Below are 13266 nucleotides of genomic sequence, written 5' to 3' on the forward strand. Positions count from 1 at the left end.
CTCTCTCTCCTTCTCTCCCTCTCTGCCAATCTTACTGTCTCTGACACACCTACCCTCCTTAGCCCAGCCATTGAATAAATCCATCTCATCAAGAGTCTTCCTTTCTTGTGCTGTCCCTCCACCCTCCATATCTTTAAAATACAATAAGTAAAAATACCCTAAGACATAGTACAAGGTATGCCTATGTTATCAAGCATCTATTTTCAACTGGACTCTTCTCAAAGACATGACTTTTGTTCTCAAATTTATCTTATATTGGCAAAGTTTTCTGTCAGCTTCAAGTTCATAACCTGAGAAAGCAAAAACTGGAAGAAACCTATCCATTCTTATGTCCCGGAGATCTCTCAGTAATTTCTTATCATGTGACAGAATGGTATTGTATGACCTTTCTCAAATCTCTCGGACAGTGGAACTTTGGGGACTGGAGAGAAGAAATTTAAATAAAGATATCCAAATAAAGTAAGGATTCTGACTGTTATTAAGTGCCATCAAATCCAATATGACTCATACAAATTCTATGAACCATGGATCTGAACTCTGCCCTATCCCGAGCCATTCTGACCATCTTTGACATACTTGAGTGCATCATTACAAACACTGTGTCTATTCATCTCATTGAGGGTCTTTCCCTCTATTGTTGACCTCCCACCTTTCCAGGCATAACGTCTTTTTCCAAGGACTGGGCCTGCCTAACAACATGCCCAGAGTATGTGAGATTAAGTTTCACTATCCTTGCCTCCAAGGAGCATCCTGTCTGCACCTTTTCCAAGACATAACCTTTTGGCTGAATATTCCATGGAATATTCAGGACTTCTTTCAAATACCACAACTCAGAGTGCTTTGAAATGATATCAATCTGAAAACCAAGGTACACTTGATCTTTTCGAAAGGATTCTGATAGCAAGGGAAAATTGAGAGAGAAAGAAAGAATGATTGATTGAACACCCAACAGTGTCAGGGGAATATTCTCTCAGTTAGAAACCCTCTTACCCTTTAAGGTGAATTTAAGGGTTTTTATTCTATTTACTATACATTCTCCAAAGTACTGAAGAGCAATGATGTCAGTCTGGAGACTAAGGTGTGCCTGATACAGGCATAGTCTTTGCAATCATTTGCTATGCATCAGAGAGCTGGATAATACTGAGGATGATAGAAGGAGAATTGATACCTTTCAGCTGTGGGGCTGGAGAAGAGTATTGAATATACCACACATTAATAGGAGAACAAACAGGTTCATCCAAGAGAGAGTGAGACGAGGCTGCTCCTTGGAGGTGAGGATTTTGAAGCTTCGTCTAACATACTTTGGACATGTTTCAAGGCAGGACTAGTCCTTGGAGAGGAACGTCATGCTTGGGAAGGTGGAAGGACAGCTCAACGTAGGAAGACCCTCAATGAGATGGATTGATTCAGTGACTGGGGGAAGGGGGGTAGATATGTCAGAGATAATAATATTGGCACAGGATAGAGCAGGGTTTAGGGCTGCTGTACATAGTATTGCTAGTCACAGGTCACTAGGAGTCACAGATTACTCAATGGCACATAACAATCACAAGAGCAACAACATACATACATACATACATACATTCCCCTTTGCAGTGAACTTATCAATTAAAGGAAACCAGCAAAAATGAATAATGTCTTCCTATTAAGGGCATCGTGTTTCTGAGCACACAGTGTGATGAGACTAACATAGAACTGAATTATGCACCAACATACTCACTCTACGACTTTCATATAATGTGGGGGGTTTTTTACCCCAGGGAAGCTTTTGGATTATGCTTAGATAACTGGGCGTCTGTATTAGTTTCCTTTGCAGCTAATAGCAAAGTACTACAAATTTGTGCCTTAAAACAACACAATCTTGTTTTCTTATACATCTGAGGTCCAGAATTCTGAATTCAAGCTGTCAGAGGATCCACAGATGGAGACGAATTTTGATCATGAGTTGAATTCATTTCTGATGTAGATGGTTTATAAGAACAGACTTGGGACTTTTTTTAGTTGACTATACTTACATGAAATTTTAGTTCTTGAGTTAATGGTGAAATGAGTTAAGATATCAGGAAAGTTTGAATGGTGTGAATGTATTTTGCATAAGAGAAGGAAATGTGTGATGTAACCCGTTAAAGTACCTGGCTGATAACTAAAACCAAGGACTATAAACTTCATTGAAGAAAACTTGGAAGAACTCTAGAAGCCCTAATCCACAACATGAACAGTCCTTCAAGCATCCTGTAAGACCTGAAACCAGGAGAGGATAAAAAGATGAATGGGACCTTCTAACAATCGAATCCCTATGCACATCAAAAAACTTCTCCAGCAGGGTAAGAGAAGAAAGGAAAAATATATTTATTAACGACATGTCCGATAAGGGACTCATATCTAGAATTTATAGAATACTCCAGTACCTCAATAAGATGAAGGTAAACAACCCAGTCACAAAATGGGCACAAAATATGGACAGACACTTCACCAAAGAAGACATTCAGATGGTGAACAAATGAAGAAATGTTCAAAATCCCTCTCTCTCAGAGAGATGCAAATCAAAACAACTATGAGATATCATCTCACCCCAGAAATAATAGCAAAGTTCAGCAAAGCAGAATTGATGCCTTTGAGCTGAGGTGCTGAAGAATAGTAATGAATATACCATAGACTGCTAGGAAAATAAGCAGGTTTGTCTTAGAGAAGATGAAACCATGTTTCTCCTTGGAGGAAAGGATTCTGAAGTTTCATCTGAACATACTTTGGGCATGTTGCAAGGAGGGACCAGTTCTTGGAGAAGGTCGTCATGCTTGGAAGTGTGAAGGGATAGGTACAACAGAGGAAGACCCTCGATGAGATGGATTGACTCAGTGACTGGGGTAGTGGAGGTAGATGTGTCAGACACAGTAAGTTTGGCTCAGGATAGAGCAGGGTTCAGAGCTGTTGTGCATAGGGTCGCTATGAGTCACAAGCACCTTGACAGCACATAACAACAACGTAATCTATATGCCTCTGTCATTGCTATTGTGTACCATTGAGTCAGAATCGACCCACAGGTGACCCTTCAGTGGGTTTTCAGAGGCAGTTAATCACGTGGGAGGAGATTGCCCATCCTTCCACAGAGCAGCTTCAGACAACATGTCTTCAGGATTACTGTACAGCTTCTTGCTACTAGGCCACAAGAGCTCCCTATATGCCTATATATGTTGTTGTTGTTGTTGTTGTTGTTGTTGTTGTTGTTGTTATGTGCTGTCGAGTCGCCTGCGACTCATAATCACCCTCTGTACAACAACCCAAACCCTGCCCTATCCTGTGCCAATCTCACTGTCTCTGACACACCTATTCCTCATTAAAATAACTTGTTTTCACTCTTTGGCTCTCTTTCCAGAATTTTGTTGTTACTATAATAAGAATGTTGTTGTTGTTGTTAAGTGCTGTCGAGTTGTAGGCAACTCATAGCGGCCCTATGAACAAAAGACCTGGGCACTTGTGTAACTTTGATCCTTTCTCCAGGTTCATAGGGTTTCCGGAGGCAAACTATTTCTGAAGTGATGCCAGTCCTGCTTCCAAACTTGTTTTAATCGGGGAGCTCCACCAAACCCTGTCCACAATGGATAACCATTATCACATTTGACACGTCAATGTCACAGTGTTCAGTTTCACAGCAACCACGAGTTACCTCTGTACAGCAAATGGACAGATCAGTGCTACATCACCTAGAAGAATGTTTGACCAAAAACAATGAAAAATCAGCCTGAGGGCTGTGGATTACAGTCACCCACCTTTGGCTTGATAGCATCACTTTATGTCCACTAGACCAACTGATCTCTCTCCGTGCTGCTGTTGTTGTTAAGTGTTGTTGAGTCTTTGATGACTCATAGTGAACCTATGAACGGAACACCTGGACACTTGTATAACTTTCATCCTTTCTCCAGGTTCATAGGGTTTCCAGAGGCAAGCTATTACGGAAGTGTATGCCACTCCTCCTTCCAAGCTTGTTTTAATCAGGGAGCTCCACCAAACACTGTCCATCATGGGTAACCATTACCGCATTTGGCACATCAGTGTCACAGTTTCACCTTCACAGCAACCACAAGTTACCTCTGTACAGCAAAGAGGAAATCATCCAAAGTAAAGAATTTGAATTCCAGAGTAAGGTTTTGTAAGCATGCCCTTTGCTTGTTTTCTCATTCACATCACAGAGTTGAAACGTCGAACTGGAACAAGAATTTAAAGGAATTAAGGAAATATGCCATGTATTACAGGTCTTGAGCTATCAAAGTATGTTGGGTCTCCAGATAACTGTTATTATTATTGTTTTTTAATTTGCTGTTGCCTTGTTGCCATATGGTCTGTAGCCTGCACTCCATGATAGTAGACAGCCTGTTTATTATCACCATTATTGTGAGCAGTGGGGTGTAAATGACATCCTCCAAACCAGCTGAGATGGATTGACACAGTGACTGGGTCACGGGGACAGATGTGTCAGAGACAGTGAGATCGGTATAGGGTAAGGCAAGGCTCTGCACTGTATTGTTGTACATACATAGGGTCCCTAAGAGTTGCAAGTGATGCAACAGCCCATAACCACAACAACAAACCAGCCGTTCATCAAGGTGTTAACTCCTTTACTACCTAATTGGAATGTACACTAATACGCATATGTCTAATTAGCCTATGCTTTCTGTGTCCCAGCCTTGTGTCTTCTCCTTATTTGTGAAAAATGATATAATTTAGGCTATTGTAATGATACCATTTCTTTTCTACCAGTTACTTTATGTTTTTCAATAATCACCCTCTTCTCTGAGTTCATTACTATAAGAGAAAAATCGCTCCACATTATCACAAATAACCTCTGGATGAGCTATCAGTCATCCGCTGAAATGAACCTGAACACGTCTCTGATGAGATGAAGCACACTTAGGCATGCCCGCTGGAAGGCTGTTACAGTTTCATTTCCCAGCCTCTGCTGAAAACCCTTCCAGGGCATATCTGTGAAGATTCTAGAGTGATCAGAGTGGTGTCAGGTCTGTGTGGCTTTAGGGCACCCAGGGCCATTGTACCATCCTGGAGTGTCAGAAACTCACACAAAAATTAAGACCTGGGGACGTTTTAAGTCCCACCTTTCAGCTTTGCTCTCTGGTTCACGGCTGATTTACAGGTTGCCGCCGACTTTCTCAAAGGCAGCTCAGAGCCTGCAGAGCTGTTTTGTTGTTGTTTGCCATCTGGTGAGCCCTTACTCATAGTGACCGTGGGTATATTGAAAGGAAACCTTGCCCATCCCTGCACTGCACTTGATGTGTTTGGCCTCATGATGGAGGCTCTTGGGTTAATCTGCTTCTCTCATATTCACCAGCCCTCTTGTTCACCAGACATCATATTTACTATAGTAGGGTGCTTTCTTGGTCTTTTAAAGTAACATACATTGAAATTATATAAATGACATTGATGCGTTGTATTCACATGTCAAGATGTTCATAAATCATAATGATAGACCAAAAGGAATGTGAAAAGTTATGTAAATAATCTGGTATGTAAATACAAGTAAACCTTCTATCTTTGATCACTGAAAATTGCATTAATCCTGGGATAAACAGATATCATAGTATATGCACTACTTATATTATTATAAATGTGAATCTAATCTCCGGGAGCTCTGGTGGTCTAGTGTCAAGAAGCTGTGCTGCAACCCAAAAGGCACACACTTTGAGGCCACCAGCTGCTCTGTGGGAGAAGGATGGGCAGTCTCCTCCCTTGCTATTAGCTGTCTCTGAAAACCTACCAGAGGCTCAGCTAGGGATCAGTTCCAACTCTCTCTGTTGCACAACAAAAGCAGTTTAATTTAAAAAAAAAATTGCAAAGGAAATTTTAAAAATGGCTGGATCATTTTAATTGTGTCACTATTCCAAATCTGTTAATTGTTTTCCCCCTGAAATTAGGTTCTGCTTAGGAAAAAACCAGGAGTTTAATATTACCTTTTTTAAAAAGCATCTGAACATTACAAAGAACTTTAAAGATTCACATCGTCAATCCTCTTGCTTCTGAGAACGCTGAGATTTAAATTATTTTAGATGTATAAGAATACTTGTGTTCTTAGAAAGCCAAGAGATGGGGAAAATAGTTTTCTGGAACCTTTAAAACTTACTATTATATAATTGCTTCTCAGTCTTTTGGCTAAGAGCAAGTGTAAAAGTTACTATTGTTTTCAGCATGGTGAAGTCCTGACGGAGTCAAATCTGAATTCAAACATCACTGCTGTCATCTGTCACCCAAGTGACTTGGGGAAGAAAAAAAAATGTCTCTAAACCTCAATTTACCCAGATGAATAATAAAGTATCAATTATCAGATTGCTATATCATGAAAAAAGTAAAATTGTGTCTGCTAAATTGCTAGATTAGGACCTAACAACAAAAGTCCTCTAAAAATATTCATTCCCATTTACCATCCAAAACCCTTTTTAAATTGTGGTAAAATATTGTTGTTGATGTAGATGCCATTGAGTTGAGTACAATTTAGGTATTAGGCAAACAAGAGTGGTACATAATCAAGAGTTGGATTACTCAGGAAAGAGTTAATGGAAATTAAAGTGGAGCCTTGGTACGTACCTTGGTCCATGAACAAAATTAAATAGCATATACACAAGAAGAAATAATGGGACCTGACTAGGGCAGGGTGAAGCATTTGAAGCACTTGTTGTAGACAGTTAAACGCTACATCTATTAATATAGGTTGTATCTCAACACCAAGAAAACAAAAATTCTTACTATTAGACCCATAGCCAGCATCATAATAGATAAAGAAAAGATTAAAACTGTCCAACAACTTCATCTTACTTGTATCCATAATCAGTACACTTGATAATGGCAATCAGGAAATCAGGAGAAGTGTTGCACTGGGAAAGTTTGTAGTCAGGGAAGAGCAATGATGCCCGTTTGAGGAATAAGGTGCACCTGATTCAGGTGTAGGCTTTTCCGTCACTTGCTATGTATCTGAAAGCTAGACAATGAAAAAGGAAAAAAGAAAAAGAATCAATGTATTTGAGCTGTGGTGTTGGAGAAGAGTATTGAGCATCCCATGGACTGTCAAAAGAACAAACATATAGGTCTTGGAGAGGATGAAGCCAAAGTGCTTCTTGGAAGCAAAGATGATAAAGTTTTGTCTCTCATACTTTGGGCTTGTTGCTAAAAGAAGTTATTCCTTAGAGAAGGACATTAAGCTTGGTAAGGTTGGGGGACAATAAAGGAGTGGAAGACCCTCAACGAGGTGGATTGGACACAGTGGCTGAAGCAATGGGCTTGAGTATGTCAGAGATGGTGAGGATGGCACAGGAGAGGACAGAATTCAGATCTTGTTGTTCATAGGGTGGTTATGAGATCAACTTGATGGCACCTAACAAGAAGCACACAAGAAGCAGGGAGAAAGGGTAGGCTATGTTAGCTAAACCAATAAATATAAACTGTGTATGATTATCAACCTGGCTAGAGAGGACTTTCATATAGAAGAGTGTAATTAGCACTGTAAGAAGTCCCAATGATGAATCAAGTGCAAACTCCTCAGAAACTTAAACAGAGCCACCACATGGCTCAACAATTCAAATCCTGGTTATATTCCCAAGAGAATTGAGTGTATGTGTATCTATATCTATATCATCTATCTATATCTAATTAAATATATATCTAGTCATATCTATCTAGCTATATCTATCTAGATTTATCTATTATCTAGCTATCTATATCTATATCTATATCTATATCTATATCTATATCTATATCTATATCTATATCTATATCTATATCTATATCTATGTCTAGCTAGCTATATCTATATCTATGTATCTATATATATCTATGTATCTATCTATATCTGTCTCTATATCTATCTATCTATCTATCTATTGTTGTTGTTAAGTGCTGTTGAGTCATAGACGACTCATAGCGACCCTATGAATGAAAGACCTGAGCACTGTTCATAGAGTTTCCAGAGGCAAGCCATTTCGGAAGTGGATGCCACTCCTGCTTCCAAGTTTGTTTTAATCGGGAAGCTCCACCAAACACTGTCCACCATGGGTGACCATTATCACATTTGGCACATGAGTGTCACAGTGTTTAGCATCACAGCAACCATAAGTTACCTCTGTACAGCCAATGCCCAGACCAGTGTTATACCACCTAGAAGAATGTTTGACAAAAACAATGTGAACCAGACCTGAGGGCTGCAGATTAAAATCACCCACCTTGGGCTTGGTAGCATAACTTTCTGTCCACTGGCCCAACGTAGCTCTATCTATGTTGTTATTATTGTTGTTAAGTACCGTCGAGTCGTAGATGACTCACAGTGACCCTATGAACAAAAGAACTGAGCACTGTTCACAGAGTCACACAAAGAGTCGTATATGAATGTTCATAGCACCACAAACAGAAAAGAGCAAAAAATAAAAACAACCCTACAGTCCATCAATTCATTAACGGGTACACAAAACGTGCCATAACCACGTAATGGAATACTATTCAATCATAAAAGGAAGAAAAGCACTGATAGATGAAAAAAATATGAAGTCAGTCTTCAGTAAGTGCTGGCTATACATCCAACATCATAAAATGTTCTGTTTTATTCTCTGCTAACCCTTCCCAGATGAGGAGGAAGATTTCTAGAGTCAGAATTACCCCTGAAAGTAAGCAATTTGCAATATTAAACTCACTAAATTTTTCTTTATTCTAATAGCCTGAAGGTGCACAGAAACTTTAGAAGAATCTTCACAGGTAATGACTTAGGTTTTAAACATTTCAAGTGCATGAGGGAACACAGTGTTTCACTAAATGATAACTGGGTCACTCCATTAAGCAGGAAAAATCTTATAGCCCCAAAGCCTTTCAAACTTAATTTTCCAGTACAGTCAGGAATCATATTACCTGACTAATGTTCTTTTATTTGTATTGTCTACTTGAGGGGGTATGAGTCATCTGACAGTTCTATAGGAACAGAGCGTCCTGTCACTACAGATTTACTAGTAAGAGAATAAAAGTAAATTAGAGCTTACCCTGTTCATTGAGTATACCTTCCTTGTTCAGAGATTAAATAGGTTTTGATCTTATACAACAATGCTATGGGATTGAAAGGGAGAGAGATGCAACAATCCCTAGCAGTAGAATATCTGAGATAGTAAAAAAAAAAAAAAACAAACCAAACCAAAATCACCCAAAACCATGAAGTTGTTTTTAGTAAGTAAACATAAGTACCTCATGCTTAACTTGCTTGTTATATAATCTGAGACCACTATTCTAACAAAGACAGTTGCATTTACATTGGTCAAGGTCACCTCTTCCTTATACTCTTCTCTGTTTCCCACTCCATGCCCCCCTCAGTGGACTGTGTTAACTTGTCCAGAAAGAGTTTCAGGAAAAAGAAAGTAGTTCATCCATGCTGCTACTTAAAACAGATTATTTTGGAAGGACCCTTGCAAACGATCTATTCTTACTTAATATGTAGTTGGTACTCTTTTAGGTTGAAGAAATCTAAAATGTTAAGACCTTTATTCATTTTATATTCCTGAAAAGCCCTTAAATAAACTCTCCCTGTCAGTATTTAAACACTAATGAGGGAGTAGCTGAATGAGTTCCTAGAGATTCCATCATTCTTTTTCCTCTTCCATAGTCTCTCTGTAGTCATCATCTCAAATTAAGACTTCAGCATTGGAGCGTCACAGAAGGTCAAGCCTTCTCTGTGCATTTCCAGCACTCCATTATTCACTGGGATTGGCAGTTCTTTTAATTAACACCTTGTCCATATTTACTGCAAAAGTTCAGAGTTGGGAGCTGATGCCAAGAACACATGTAGTATCTTTAATGTGAACTTGTCCGTTGAAAATATAAATTCTTTATCTGAGAGAACAGTCCCAAATTGTCCCAAAATAGAATCAGACAACTCTATTTTCTAATTATTAATTGTGGATCACCCACATTTTATTGGACAGAATGTGTTTATTATTTCTCATTGTTAATCATGCACATGTATACATATACATATATATATGTACACACACACACACACATGACTAGTATATACATTATTTTGTTAAAATGTTGTTAAGCTATAAAAGTAAAGTGAATGCTGGGACCATTTAGAATTATAAGCTAACACAAATGAATATTCATTAAAGCAGAAAGAGAGGGAACATTTAACATATTCTTCAAGTTTAAAACACACAACTGAGTGATTAGAATATTTATATACAATACTTTATCTAAGCCTCTAACATGTTAAACTCTGAAAAGCACATAATTTGAAAGAGGTGCAAACAGCAGCCTGTGAAGAAACAATTGGAAAAGCATTTTCTCTTTGCTGTCCTCAAGATATTCACACCTTGGCAAAACTCTCTTAACTTCACAGGATTCTTAACATACCACTTGTCTCAAAGGCATTAAGGTACTAATGTCTGTCTGATCCTCCTAATTAGCTTGATTGATTAGTAGGGAGTCAGAGCAACATCAGGAGTCTCTGGCAAGTTTAGTTACAAACTGACACTTTATCATTTTGTTTATCACATATTAATTACTGTTAACGATCATGTCAGAAGTGTTCTGTTTAAAGAAAGAACAATTATACCTTGTGTTTGTTTGCATTGGTGATTTTTCTTTTCTTTTGTGTTTCTTTAACATATCAAATACAATAGACTTTCAGATCTAGTGATGTGGGACATAAGTATAATTTAAGAACATGTTTATATTAAAGGGAAATTCCTTTTCTATTTCAAAAACCCCATAAACTCTGGTAATATTGAGCCAAAGAAAGATGGTAAAAGGATTATAGGTTGGTATTTGTTTGATACCTTCAATGGAATAGAAAAATTTTGTATAATAAATTCAAGGCTCATTGGTGTGGTTTGTTTTGGGGGGAAGGGAGGCATATAATCTTACCCAAATCTGTACAGTGTTTCCTTGTTCCTTTTGGACAATAGCTTCTTGCTCTAGGTATAGATTTTCTATGAACACAGTTAAGCATTCTGAGATTCCCATTCTTCTCAATGCTAGCCATAGTTTGTTGTGATCCACATAGCAAAATAATTTTGCATAGTCAATAAAACACAAATAGACATTTGTCTGATCTTCTCTGCTTTCACTCAGGACTCATCTGACATCAGCAATGATAACCTTGGTACCACAGCCTCTTCCAAATGCAACTTGAAGTTCTGGTAATTCTCCATCAATGTACTAATTCTAGTCTTTTTTTTTATGATCTTCAGCAATGTTTTTTTATGTGTGACATTAATTATCTTGTTCAATAACTTATATATTCTGTGGGATCCCCTTTCGTGGGAATAGGAACAAATATGGATATTTTCCAGTGAGTAGTACAGCCAGTTGTCCTCCAAATTTTCTGGCATTAACTGCCGAGCACATCCAGGGTTGCATCTGTTAGTGGAGACACATCAATCAGTATCCCATCCATTCCTGGGGCCAGTGTACTCATCTCATCACAGCTTAAACCTTTTTACTTTGTTACCATTAGCTCTTGTTCATACTGTGTTTCCTAAACCTTCTTCATTTTGACCACTTCTTTTGGTACAGTGGCTCTGTATATTTCTTCCGTTGTCTTTTAATGCCTCTTAGATCATTCAAGATTTTCCCATGACACCTTTCAGCACTGCAACTGAATGAGATTGAATTTCTTTCTGAGTTCTTTCAGCTCGAGTAATGTTAAGTGACTCCAGCTTTTTGCACATTTCATTATAATACTTTACTTCATTTTCTCAAGATTTCCTTTGAAATCTTCTGTTCAGCTCTTTTATTTCAGCATCCCTTTCCTTCGTTTTGGATTCTCAATGATCTAATGCAATTCTCAAAGTTTCTTCTGACATCTATTTTGGCTCCCCCCCCCCGCCCCCGTCTTTGTAATAACCTTTTGTTCTCTTCGTGAATGATATCTTTGATCAGAGATGGTAAGGTTAACACAGGATAGGATAGGATTCAGGTCTGTTGTTTATAGAGTTACTAAGAGTCATACTCAAATTGACAGCATCTAACAATAACAACAAACAACATGGTGCTTTCATTATATGCACTACAATGATCTCCACAACAAAGATCTGAGAAACTAAGTAAGCCTGATAAAAATCACTTCAGACCTCTGGGCATCAAAAAGAGAGCTGAAGAAACAGACTAAGCACACATTAGAAATTAAGACAAGCCCAGGAGGAAACAGAGGCAGAGATATACAGCACCCTCAGAAAAACGACCACAAAGAGTACAGCAAAGGCCAAAGATTCTGTGTACATAATTTCATAAAGAAACAATAAAGTAGTTAGGATACCCAGACACCAAGGAGGAGTAGGGGGGAAAACAAAACAAAACATGAGAGTGATATGAAACCAAGGACTACCAAAGACATGTCTCTAGCACAAACAAAACCAATTGAATCGTCTGAGCTTTACACAGAGAAGACATTTACAGAGGGCTAAAGTGGAGTCATGAAGAGGCCAATAAGAACTACAGTACAGCCAGTCGCCACATCGTCAGCAGTCACTGCATCATCAAAAGCCATGGATGGCTAATAACTAGGAAGAAACTGTGCATCACTTTAAAAAAAGAGTAAACTGAGTAGGGAACAACACAGACCCAGAGTGACCTGCTGGAACCAACCTGCCAGAACTGATGCACCAGGAGCAAGCAGTACAGCTGGAATTTGAGGGAGGTACTTTGCAGGGATCACTGCTGTTTTGATGGACCATGTGGGATACCTTTTGAGACAGCTGGAGCTCGACTGAGGTAGCAGACCCAGTTTTCAAGAGGAAAACCAAGACTTCCTGGTTTTCTACACAGGTTCCTGCACATGCCCACCATGCATGCACCTGCTTGAGTACAGGCCCTGTTTGAATGAGAGATCAAGATAGTCCCAGAAAAATAGAATCTAAGGGAGTTTGTAAAAACAAGACCACCACTGCTGGAAACACTGAGAGATGTCCTTCTTACAAAAGTGCCACAGAAAGCAGGGTGGACCAAAGTAACCAGCAACAAAACAAAAAAGAACACAACAAAAGGATAGCAATAAAGCTTTGCCTCTCAATAATCACACTGAACATGAATGGTTTAAATGCACCACTGAAGAGGAAAAGAGGAGAAGATTGGATAAAAACCCCCAAATCCATCCATATACTGTCTACAAGAAACACACCTGAAAAGTCTTCACTTTAAAGAAAAACTAAAAAATAAAAAGATGGAAAAGATATACCCAGCAAATGACAACCAGAAAAAAGCAGGAGTAGTGATATTAATGTTGTTGTTGTT

The sequence above is a fragment of the Elephantulus edwardii genome, unplaced genomic scaffold, assembly GCF_000299155.1.
Source record: "Elephantulus edwardii isolate Elephantulus edwardi_28Jun2011 unplaced genomic scaffold, EleEdw1.0 scaffold00368, whole genome shotgun sequence".
NCBI classification, from domain to species: Eukaryota; Metazoa; Chordata; class Mammalia; order Macroscelidea; family Macroscelididae; genus Elephantulus; species Elephantulus edwardii.